This window comes from Apium graveolens, chromosome 6 (assembly GCF_009905375.1).
Source record: "Apium graveolens cultivar Ventura chromosome 6, ASM990537v1, whole genome shotgun sequence".
Lineage (NCBI taxonomy): Eukaryota > Viridiplantae > Streptophyta > Magnoliopsida > Apiales > Apiaceae > Apium > Apium graveolens.
The window spans coordinates 63,389,510-63,401,210 of record NC_133652.1 but is presented as its reverse complement, the minus strand read 5'-3'; the positions used below and the strand labels follow the sequence as shown (position 1 = coordinate 63,401,210).

General features: G+C 40.1%; 1 non-coding gene across 1 annotated transcript; it reads left to right on the top strand.

The window, feature by feature from the left end:
* The first annotated feature begins 5,704 nt into the window (after positions 1–5,704).
* On the top strand, positions 5,705–5,811 carry LOC141669392 (small nucleolar RNA R71). Its single transcript, XR_012553678.1, has one exon. It is a non-coding gene; the product is annotated as a small nucleolar RNA R71 (small nucleolar RNA).
* The last annotated feature ends 5,890 nt before the right edge of the window (positions 5,812–11,701 follow it).

Sequence of the window (11,701 nt, the reverse complement as noted above, 5' to 3'; positions counted from 1 at the left end):
ACGGGCATACCTGTTCATAGCGATCGCCGGGAAGTGACGATACTCATTAGTGCCGGTCTTGAAGGTCCAAACTGTGACCGGCCTACAGAGAGTCGCACAAATCAAATCCAAGTCAAAATCCTCAGCAGTCTTCTCATTCCAGTTCTCCTCCTCGGGCTTCCTCTCTCGCTGTCCAATCACACGGCGAATCACCGCAGGGTGATAATCAACCGTCAGCCCTCGGACCACAGAAAACCCATTCTTTTCGGCCTTCGCGTTCGCATAGAACTCGCGAACCACGCTCATCGGCACTGCTTCGGGCGACTCACAAAAAGTTATCCACCCCTTCTCTGCAATCATGGGTAGCAACTCACCATCCCTCCCTGATGGTAAAAACCATCTCTCCTTTAGAATCGGCTTCCCCAAAAGCCTAGTGTACTCCTCCTCCGCAGCTCTGTCAGTCAACCGAGGCCTTGCAGCAGTACCCCTTGATGAATCAGCAGTAGGGACTGTGCTGCTGCTATCGATAGTTCGTGCTCTCTTGGGTGCCATTGATTCTCCAATAAAAGTGTTTAAGAACTGAGTTTTGGTGCTTGGGAGAGAGTTTAAGTGTAGGAAGTTTGTGGGAGATATGTAGGATATGTGTATGTATATATAGGGTATGGAATAGGTTAAATTAGATTAGGGTTGGGGATTAAGGGTTAAAATGATGGGGTAGTGGGAACAAATCGTGGGTTTATGGGCTAAAATTGGTTTTTTTTTTATGAACTTAAAAATTTTTCTGGCAGTCGACCCCTGAGCGGTCGCTCAGCAAAGCTGAGCAGGCGCTCAGGGGGTCACTGGAAAAAAAAATATTTCAGCCCCATTTTTCTAATTTTTTTGTGTTTTTGGATATGTTATTAACTTCTAAGGGTTCCTCTAACAACAAATCATGGGTTGCCTCCCACGCAGCGCTTCTTTTTCGTCATTAGCTTGACGTTGCGTACCTTTCTCAAGTAGTCAACAAAATGGCACTAACCACTTCTCGGTTTGCCATGTCCCCATAGTAGTGCTTCAAACGCTGACCGTTAACCTTGAATGCTTGGTCCGGATCATTCTTAAAAATTTCCACCGCTCCATGTGGAAACACAGTTTTGACAATAAAAGGTCCAGACCACCTCGATTTCAACTTCCCAGGAAAAAGTCGGAGACGAGAGTTGAATAAGAGAACTTGTTACCCCGGCATGAATAACTTAGGATGTAGCTTCCTATCGTGCCACCTCTTCACCTTTTTCTTATACATTTTGTTATTCTCGTACGCTTGAAGTCGAAATTCATCAAGTTCATTAAGCTGAAGCATTCTTTTCTTACCAGCTGCATCTAAATCCAGATTCAACTTTTCAATGCCCAGTAGGCCTTATGCTCAAGCTCCGCAGGTAGATGACATCCCTTACCGTACACCAACTGAAACGGGGACATACCAAGTGGAGTTTTGTATGCTGTTCTGTAAGCCCAAACAGCTTCATCGAGCTTTAAAGACCAATCCTTCCTTGACGGACAAACAACCTTCTCTAGAATGCGCTTGATCTCTCTGTTAGACACTTCCGCTTGACCATTTGTTTGCGGATGATAGGTAGTAGCCACTCGATGATTCACATTATAACACTGCATCATAGAAGTGAACTTACGGTTGCAGAAATGCGACCCTTCATCACTTATGATTACCCGAGTTGTTCCAAACCTTGTGAAAATCTGCTTATGAAGAAAATTTAGCACTGCCTTTGCATCATTTGTCGGTAAAGCTTTGACTTCTACCCATTTTGAGACATAATCGACTGCCAGCAAGATGTACTGATTATTGCAAGACGAGACAAAAGGCCCCATGAAATCGATTCCCCAAACATCAAAGACCTCGACTTCAAGCATCACATTTAACGGCATCTCATCCTTTCTCGTCAAATTTCCCACTCTTTGGCAACGATCACACCTTAAAACAAACTGATGAGCATCCTTAAACAAAGTAGGCCAGAAAAAACCTGCTTGCAGAATACGAGCTGCCGTCTTCTCACCACCATAGTGTCCACCATAAACCGTGGAGTGGCAGTCTCGTAATATCCCCTCCGTCTCACAGAAAGGGATACATCTCCTGATGATCTGGTCAGCTCCCTGTCTAAACAAATATGGTTCATCCCACATATACCACTTCACCTCATGCAGAAACTTCTTCTTTTGAGCTGAGGTCAATTTAGGAGGCATTACATTGCTGACGAGATAGTTTACAATATCTGCAAACCATGGTTCTTCCTCCTGAACTGCAAACAACTGTTCATCCGGAAAAGATTCATTGATTAATGTCCTATCTTGTGAAGTAGAATCGGGATTCTCCAACCTAGAGAGATGGTCAGCTACTTGATTCTCAATACCTTTTCTATCCTTGATCTCTAACTTAAATTCCTGAAGTAAAAGCACCCAACGAATGAGTCTCGGCTTCGAGTCCTTCTTGGAAACCAGATAGCGAATGGCCGCATGATTAGTGAATACTGTTACTTTAGTACCAAGTAGATAAGATCGAAATTTCTCGAAACCAAAGACTATAGCCAAGAGCTCCTTCTCAGTAGTGGTGTAGTTCATTTGGGCCCCATTTAAGGTCTTACTCGCATAGTAGACCACATGGAAGAGATTTTTCTTGCGCTATCCCAGAACTGCACCTACCGCATAATCACTCGCATCACACATCATCTCAAACGGTTCTTTCCAATCTGGTGCTGTAATAACTGGTGCAGTGATCAAACTCTTCTTGAGAGTCTCGAATGCCGCCAAACATTCATCATCAAATTTGAAAGGCACATCTTTCTCAAGCAAATTGCACAACGACTTAGATATCTTTGAAAAGTCCTTGATGAATCGCCGATAAAAACCCGCATGACCAAGAAAACTACGGATTCCTTTCACAGAATTAGGTGGTGGAAGATTTTCAATGACTCCCACCTTGGCCTTGTCCACCTCCAGGCCCTTGTTAGAGACCTTATGCCCAAGAATAATGCCTTCACGCACCATAAAATGACATTTCTCCCAATTGAGCACCAAATTAGTTTCCACACACCTTTTGAGTACGGCGCGAAGATTACTCAAACATTCATCATATGAATGTCCAAAGACGGAGAAGTCGTCCATGAACACTTCGACATTATTTCTAATCATGTCAGAGAATATAGCCATCATACATCTCTGAAAAGTGGTCGGTGCGCCACATAATCCAAACGAAACTCTGCGAAAAGCAAACGTGCCAAATGGACAAGTGAAGGTAGTCTTTTCCTGATCCTCTGGTGCAATACAAATCTGATTATACCCTGAATAGCCATCCAGAAGACAAAAATACTCATGACCAGCCAACCTGTCAAGCATCTGATCAATAAACGGAAGAGGGAAGTGATCCTTCCTTGTGGCTTTGTTCAATTTTCGATAATCCATGCATACTCTCCATCCTATAACTGTTCGAGTGGGGATGAGATCATTCTTTTCATTTGCTACCACAGTGATACCTCCTTTCTTAGGTACACATTGTACGGGGCTCACCCACGAACTGTCAGAAATAGGATAAATGATGCATGCATCCAGCCATTTCAGAATTTCTTTCTTCACCACCTCTTTCATGATAGGATTTAGTCTGCGCTGCTGTTCAACAGTCGGCTTACTACCTACCTCTAGCAGAATTTTATGCATACAATATGAAGGACTTGTCCCCTTGATGTCTGCTATGGTCCATCCAATAGCCGATTTGAATTCTCTCAAAATCCTTAAGAGCTTGTCTTCCTCACTACCTGAAAGGTCAGATGAAATAATAACAGGTAAAGTAGATGCATCACCTAAAAAAGCATACCTCAAGTGTTCAGGTAATGGCTTGAGCTCCAAGGTAGGTGCTTCCTCTATTGATGGTTTGAGCTTTCCTTCAGCATTCTTGAGGTCAGAAGTACAAAGAGATTCAAACGGCATGTCCAGCTTTCGCTTCCAAGGAGAAGCGTTCAGATATTGTAATTGCTCGTTGCCATCTTCATCATCGCTGTCAAAATCCCCCACTAAGGCCTTTTCCAATGCATCAGACATTAGCATGCGATCGAGTTCCGAAGTAACCGTAGAATCAATCACATCCACTTTTAAGCATTCCTCATCTTCTGTAGGGAATTTCATTGCCTTGAATACGTTGAAGGTCACGTCCTGATCTTGTACCCGTATAGTAAGTTCACCTTTTTGCACATCTATCAAGGTATGACCAGTAGCCAAGAAAGGTCTTCCCAAGATTATGGGAATCTTCTTATCTTCCTCAAAATCCAGAATAACAAAATCTGCAGGAAAGAAGAGCTTATCCACCTTGACTAGCACATCCTCCACTATGCCCCTTGGGTAAGTAATGGAACGATCAGCCAATTGTAGAGACATGTATGTGGGTTTTGGATCAGGCAAATCCAACTTTTTAAAGATCGACAACGGCATCAGATTAATGCTTGCTCCCAAATCACAAAGGCACTTGTCAAAGGTCAACTTGCCAATGGTGCAAGGAATGGTGAAGCTACCTGGATCTTTCAGTTTTGGCGATAACTTTTGCTGCAGAACAGCGCTGCATTCTTCCGTGAGAGCAACGGTCTCAAGGTCATCCAGTTTCACCTTCCTTGAAAGAATACTCTTCATAAACTTCGCATAACTAGGCATTTGCTCCAGAGCCTCAGCGAAAGGTATATTGATGTGAAGTTTCTTGAACACCTCCTGAAACTTACCGAACTGTCTATTCAGCTTTTGTTGCTGCAATCTCTTAGGAAAAGGTGGTGGAGGATAGAGTTGTTTCTCCCCTGTATTACCCTCAGGCAGAGTGTGTTCAACAGTAGTCTTCCTTGGTTCCGCCGCTTTCTCCTTTTGCTTAGCTTCTTCATCTCTAATTTCAGCTTCTCCTTCTTTTGCCTTTTCAGCATCAGCAACTTTTCCAGACCTTAAGGTAATAGCCTTGACTTGCTCTTTAGCTTCCTTCCTGCCTGGTACTTCCGTGTCACTGGGAAGAGTGCCAGGTTGACGATTGAGCACTGCATTGGCTAATTGACCGATTTGATTTTCCAAGGTCTTGATAGAAACCACCTGACTCTTGCATAACAGCTTAAGTTCCTCAAAATTAGCACTAGTAGGTGCAGCTGCACTTCCCTGTTGAGGATATGATTGCCTTTGAGCATACTGCTGTGGTTGCTGGAATCCAGGTGGGTTAAACTATTTACTCCCTCCTTGCTGATATGGTGGCTGAATAGCATTCTGATTATTCTCCCAGCTGAAATTTGGATGATTTCTGTTATTAGGATGATAGGTCGCTGGCACAGGCTGTTGTTGTCGCTGATAATTATTTACATACTGAACAGATTCGTTGACAAGAGAATACTGATCCGTAGCATGAGAACCTGCACAAAGCTCACAGACCATAGCTATTTGATTAACTTCATATGTAGCCAGAGAATCAACCTTTATTGACAGCGCTTGAAGCTGTGCTGCAATAACGGTGGCTGCATCAACTTCCAGAATACCTGCTACCTTACCAGGCATCATCCTCTGAGTTGGATTTTGATGCTCATTTGCAGCCATAGTCTCGATAAGATTATAAGCCTCAGTATAGCTTTTAGCCCATAAAGCGCCTCCAGCTGCTGCATTGAGCATGGGCCGAGATTGGGCCCCCAAACCATTATAGAAACCCGTGATCACCATCCAATCAGGCATTCCATGATGTGGACACTTTCTCAACATTTCCTTGTAGCGTTCCCAAGCTTCGCACATAGATTCTGTAGGTTGCTGCGCAAACTGAGTAAGAGCACTCCTCATAGCAACAGTCTTTGCCATTGGATAAAACTTCACCAGAAATTTTTGCGCAAGATCTTGCCACGTAGTGATGGACCCAGCTGGTTCAGAATGTAACCAGTCCTTAGCTTTGTCCCTTAGTGAGAATGGGAAAAGCCTCAGCTTGATAGCCTCATCAGTTATGCCATTATACTTAAAAGTGCTGCAGATCTCGACAAAATTCCTTATGTGCATGTTGGGGTCTTCAGTCGCCGCTCCTCCAAAAGAAACAAAATTCTGCACCATCTGAATAGTGCCCGGCTTGATTTCAAAGGTGTTAGCTTGAATGGCCGGATGAAGAATGCTTGACTGAATGTCATCAATTTTTGGCCGAGAAAAGTCCATGAGAGCTGGATCAGCTTGAACAATACGATCACCCATGTTTACTGGTCCTTTCCGCTCAGTTCCTGAATCCGAATCTTCAAAATCTAACTTCTCCAGAATATCAAGAACTTCGTCTGTCTCCTCAGCTGTATCTAAAGTCCTCTTGCGAGTACGAGAACGAGTTTGCATAAACGCTCACTAAAGTATCTGAAACACAACCGAAAACAATAAGTAACTACTACGTCCTAATCACTGAGTCCTAATGACCAATGATGGTAAGTACATAAACTAAACAAATACGTCGAGTCCCCGACAGCGGCGCCAAAAACTTGTTAGGGCGAAAACACACGCTAATATTCACGCAAGTATACGCGTTCGCAAGTAATATAGAATACTTTCTAGTTCGTTCCCACAGAGACTCAGACTAATTTATTGTCTAATTAGACTCACTCACCAATGTATGATTACTTCTCAATGTTAAGACACTAACACTTAGAATTGTTGACTAAATATTAACTACAATTAACTACTTAATTAATCACTTAATTAACACTTCAAATTATCAATAATAAAACACTCATGAGATCACAACTTCATTACTACTTCCTTCAATAGTCATTGTTATTTCCTTTAGCATGTGACAGTGATGATATTAATCGAATAACACGAAACTGATAAAAGCCAACTTTCATTGTACTAATACCATTCTACCAAACATCCACAATTAAGATAGAAGTTGAATAGTCATCAATTATGTTGAGTTCCTATATGTCTACAGAAATTGACAACACAACGATTTAAGCACAAGTTATTCCTTTTGATTACATAGGGCAAATAAAACTGTTAGAGTTACCCACTAATCATGCACAACGTACATGAACCTATGCTAGCATGGCAAGTTCTAAATCTCAAGATCCACCATCGCTTCACAAGAGATTAACACCCTATCTTATATGTTCGCGACGCACATAAGACGAATACGCACAACCAATACTAGATATCATACAATCATCACACACTAAAGTATTAAATAATTAACTAAAGAATTCCATAGTAAATCCGTTACAACCCCATGATCACGATTAGCCCATAATAGCACTTATCGTCATCATGGGTCCATATGAAATCATGATAAACAAACACAAGAAAATAATAACTAAACTAATTATATTAAATCAGAGTACGTCACAAGAGTAAATAGGTTCAAAGTAAGAAAACTAGCATCCAACGTTACAACGAAACAAGAATCACAAGAAAATATGCTTCCTCTTCGTTGCTGTGTACTAAAACGGTCTTCTTCCTTATCTCCTTCGCTCCTTGCATAATACCACGATCCTCTCTCTTGAAAACGTCTCCAAATCTACTTATATAATAGTCCCATAAAACTCAGATTACATAGAAGTGGAAGCCAAACAGAAATAGAAGTCCTAAAATAAATTATCTTTTTTTCCGACCCTGCGCGGCCGCTCAGCATAGCTGAGCGGGCGCTCAGCTTCCTGCGCGGCCGCTCAGCATTGCTGAGCGGGCGCTCAGGACCCTTCTGAAAAATTCCTGAGTTTGCTCCGTTTCGTCGCCGTAATCTGCCCATTTCTTCCCTCTCTCAACGATGAACACATGCCAAGGCTTATTCTTGATGATTACTCCTCCGAAATGCAACTAATACCCTGAAATGCATAAACACTAAAAAAACGCATCAAATACACAAAATACTTGATTTTAATGCACCAATTTAAGCCATTTTAAGATGTTCTAAGTGGTATAAAATGCCACTTATCAGGACACCAGAAGAGAAAGTTGTTATGCTGAAAGATGCAAAGGTAAAAAACATTTTGCATAACAGTCGTGATTCTGTGAGAAAAAATGTTAAAAATAACAATTTTTTGGTGCAAATGGTTGAAAATACCCATTCCGGAAGTAGATGGCTGAAAATACCGTTTTGGATACGCATTTGCCATTTGGGTATCCTATTTTGTACTAGATACGCATTTGTCAAATGGGTATCCAATTTATTTTTTTTATTTTTTTATTTTTTTAAGATACGCATTTGGCAAATGCGTATCCCAATGATAATACCCAAACTACAAATGTGTATCTTTAGTAATTTTCTTGGATACCCAATTCTCAAATGCGTATTACACTTACCCAATTACAAAATGCGTAACCAAAACGGTATTTTCAGCCATGTGTTTTAAAAATGGGTATTTTCAGCCATTACACCCAAAAAATGGGTATTTTTAAAAATCACCCATTCTGTGATGTCAAACAGGGTTATAGCCTACAAGACTACCAAGGAAATCTGGGATGCTCTTGAAACTCAATGTCAAGGAACCATGGCCATCAAGAAGAACAGAAAGGTTGTTCTAATTTAAGAATATGAACATTTTGAGGCCAAACCTGATGAAAGCCTCACCAACATCTATGACAGGTTTCTCACCCTTCTCAACAATCTATCCTTGGTGGGAAAAGTGTATGATCGGGAGAATTCAAACACTAAGTTTCTGAGAGCCTTGACTGAGGAATGGGAGACTCAGACTTCAATCATACGACATCAGTATGATTTGGAAATAATCACCCTGGATGAAGTCTATGGCATGCTGAGAACTCATGATCTGGAAGTTCGGCAAAGGAAAGAGAGGAAAAACAACAAAGGAAAATCAGTTGCTTTGAAAGTGAATGATAAAGATTCAAAAGAAAGGTTTGTTGAAGCTGCAAGGAAAAAGAACAATCTGCCAGAATCAAATACTGATGATTCATCATCAAATCCTGATGATGATACTGATTCTGAAACTGATGAGAACATGACAAATTCTGATGTCATGCAAATGGCTGTATTTCTAGTTAAGGGATTCAAGAGGATGCAATTCAGAAAGTCTCAGAAGAATAGAAGCTTCAGGAAAAAGTTCACTGGAGGAGAAAGGAAGTCATCTGGAAGAAGAGAAGGGAAGGACTCTAAAGCTGGAAAAGTCGACAGGTCGAAAATCAAGTGCTACAACTGTGATAAACCTGGTCACTTTGCTACAGAGTGCAAAAAGACAAAGCATGACAAAGGGAAGAACAAAGCCTTGATTACATCAAGTAAGGATTGGATGGACTCCACTGATTCTGAAAATGAAGAAACATGTTATGCACTGATGGCTAGCTTTGATGCTCCTGCTTCCTCTGATTCTAAGGTATCAACTTCTTTCTTCTCTTTTGATACTGAAGATATATCTGAACTGAAATCTATTCTTAAATCTCTACATGGAAATTTTAAAAATAAGACTTTGGAGAACAATAGGTTGTTATCTGAAAATGAAATCTTAAAGTCTAGGAATGATTAGTTGGAATCTGACTTAGTAAATCAGATTGAAGTTCAGAAAGAATGTGAGAAAGCTAAACATACGGTAAAGATACTAGAAGCTAAGTATAGTATGTTGGAGAATGAATTAGAGAATGAGAGGAAAACCCTTAAAGCCTGGACTAATTCAGGAAAAAAGGTTCATGAGATGATCTCTAAGAAAAACTGGAAAGAATGTCTTGGTTATGTAGATGAAATTAAGGATGTTGACACTAAAAATAAAACTACCCTTAAGACTCCTGTAAAGTTTATCTCTTCAGAAGCTGATGAACCCAATCTACCTTTGAAAAGGGTTCAACATCGGTATCCTAAGGAAAGTCAGTAAGAGATAAATCTCAAAGAAAGGAAAACAAGGAAATCATTAAGACTGTTAAGAAAGAAAAGAATATAGGACTTTTGTCTAAAAGATAATTAAAAAAGAAATTATCTGAGGTTACTCACAAATCTCAAGTTAAAAGTCCTAAAAGGAACAGAAATGGTAAGCAATGTATTTCTAAGGATTCTAATTATAAGTTTGTTCCCAATGCTCCTAGAAAAACTTGTTTTAACTGTGGTAATACTAATCATCTTTCTATTGTTTGCAGGAGGAGTAAGAAAATGAAAACTGTTAATCCTAAGTCTGATGTTAGGGGTACATCAATATTTAAAAAACCAACAAATCCTTGTTTTCATTGTGGTAGTAGTTGGCATTCAATTTACACTTGTACTTCCTATCATAAGCTATATCACAACTATTATAAACCTTTGCCTAAATTCAATAAAACTGCTTATGTACTCAATTCTTCCTGTTCTACTAAATCTACTTCTGACCTGATAAAGGAAAAACTGTCAGAAGTATTTCTGAATCACAAAGGCTTAAATTTTCCAAAAAGAGGGCCCAACAAGTGTGGGTCCTTAAAAATCCTTCTAATTAATTGCTCTTCTGACTGCAGGGTAACAGGAAAAACACTCTTGTCTTGGATAATGGATGTTCAGGACATATGACTGGAAATAAATCCCTGTTGTCATAGTTTGAGAAGAAGGTTGGCCCAGATGTATCTTATGGAGATGGAAATGTAGGACACACTCTGGGATATGGCAACTTGATAATTGGAAAGTTAGCAATAGAGAATGTAGCTCTGGTGAAAGGACTGAAGCATAATCTTCTAAGCATCAGTCAAATCACTGACAGAGGTTATCATGTTGTGTTCTATGACTCACTGTGAAGTGGTTCATGTTAGATATATTTGATAATGTCATGGCTAATATGTTTTATGTTTAGCTTTCAGATCTTACTTGAACAGGATAAATCAGTACTTAACTGTTGATCAGTACTTATACTGGAAGTCAGGACTTAAGGATATCAGTACTTATGTTATCAGGAGATAATCATCAGAAGATAAGTATCAGAACTTAAGTGCTGAAGGACAATCAGATAAGGACAGTAGCTGATTAAAGGAAAGAAGATCAAGATAAACATAAGAAGAGATATGCATGAAGAAGGAATTCCGTAAAGAATGGAATACTTGGAAGAAAAGATATCTGATTGATGTATTTTAGGAAGCAGAATTATATTCCATATCAATTAGCGATTATCTTGTAACTGTGTAGTATATAAACACAGACATAGGGTTTACACTATAAGTGTTATCATTATTAGAGAAGATTATTCATTGTAACCCTAGAAGCTCTCGTGATATTTGTTCATCACTGAGAGGTAACAGTTCCATACTGTAACAGAGTTTATTGTTTCAATAAAGTTTGTTTTCTGTTACTTAAGTTCTTAAAGTTCGATTTGAGTGTACTATACACTGTATTCACCCCCTCTACAGTGTGTGTGTGACCTAACAATTGGTATCAGAGCCTCTCTGTTAACATACATACAGTTAAAGATCCAAACACAATCATGTCGGACATAGAAACTCCAACTAAGCCTACCAAAACTGAGGAATCACCAAAGACACAAATTCAGAGTCGGTATGAGACCATCAGAGTTCCCATACTGAGACCATCTGAATATCCCATATGGAAGGTGAGGATGACCATATTCCTGAAAGCAACAGATCCAGAATACCTTGATAGAATCAAGGAAGGCCCTCACAAACCAACCAAGCTTGCTGTTGCAGTTGCAGGTGAAGCAACAAAGACCGTACCAAAAGAGAAGAGTGATTATACTGCTGAAGACATAGCATCAATTGCTAAGGATGCTAAGGTACGACACTTACTGCATAGTGCCAT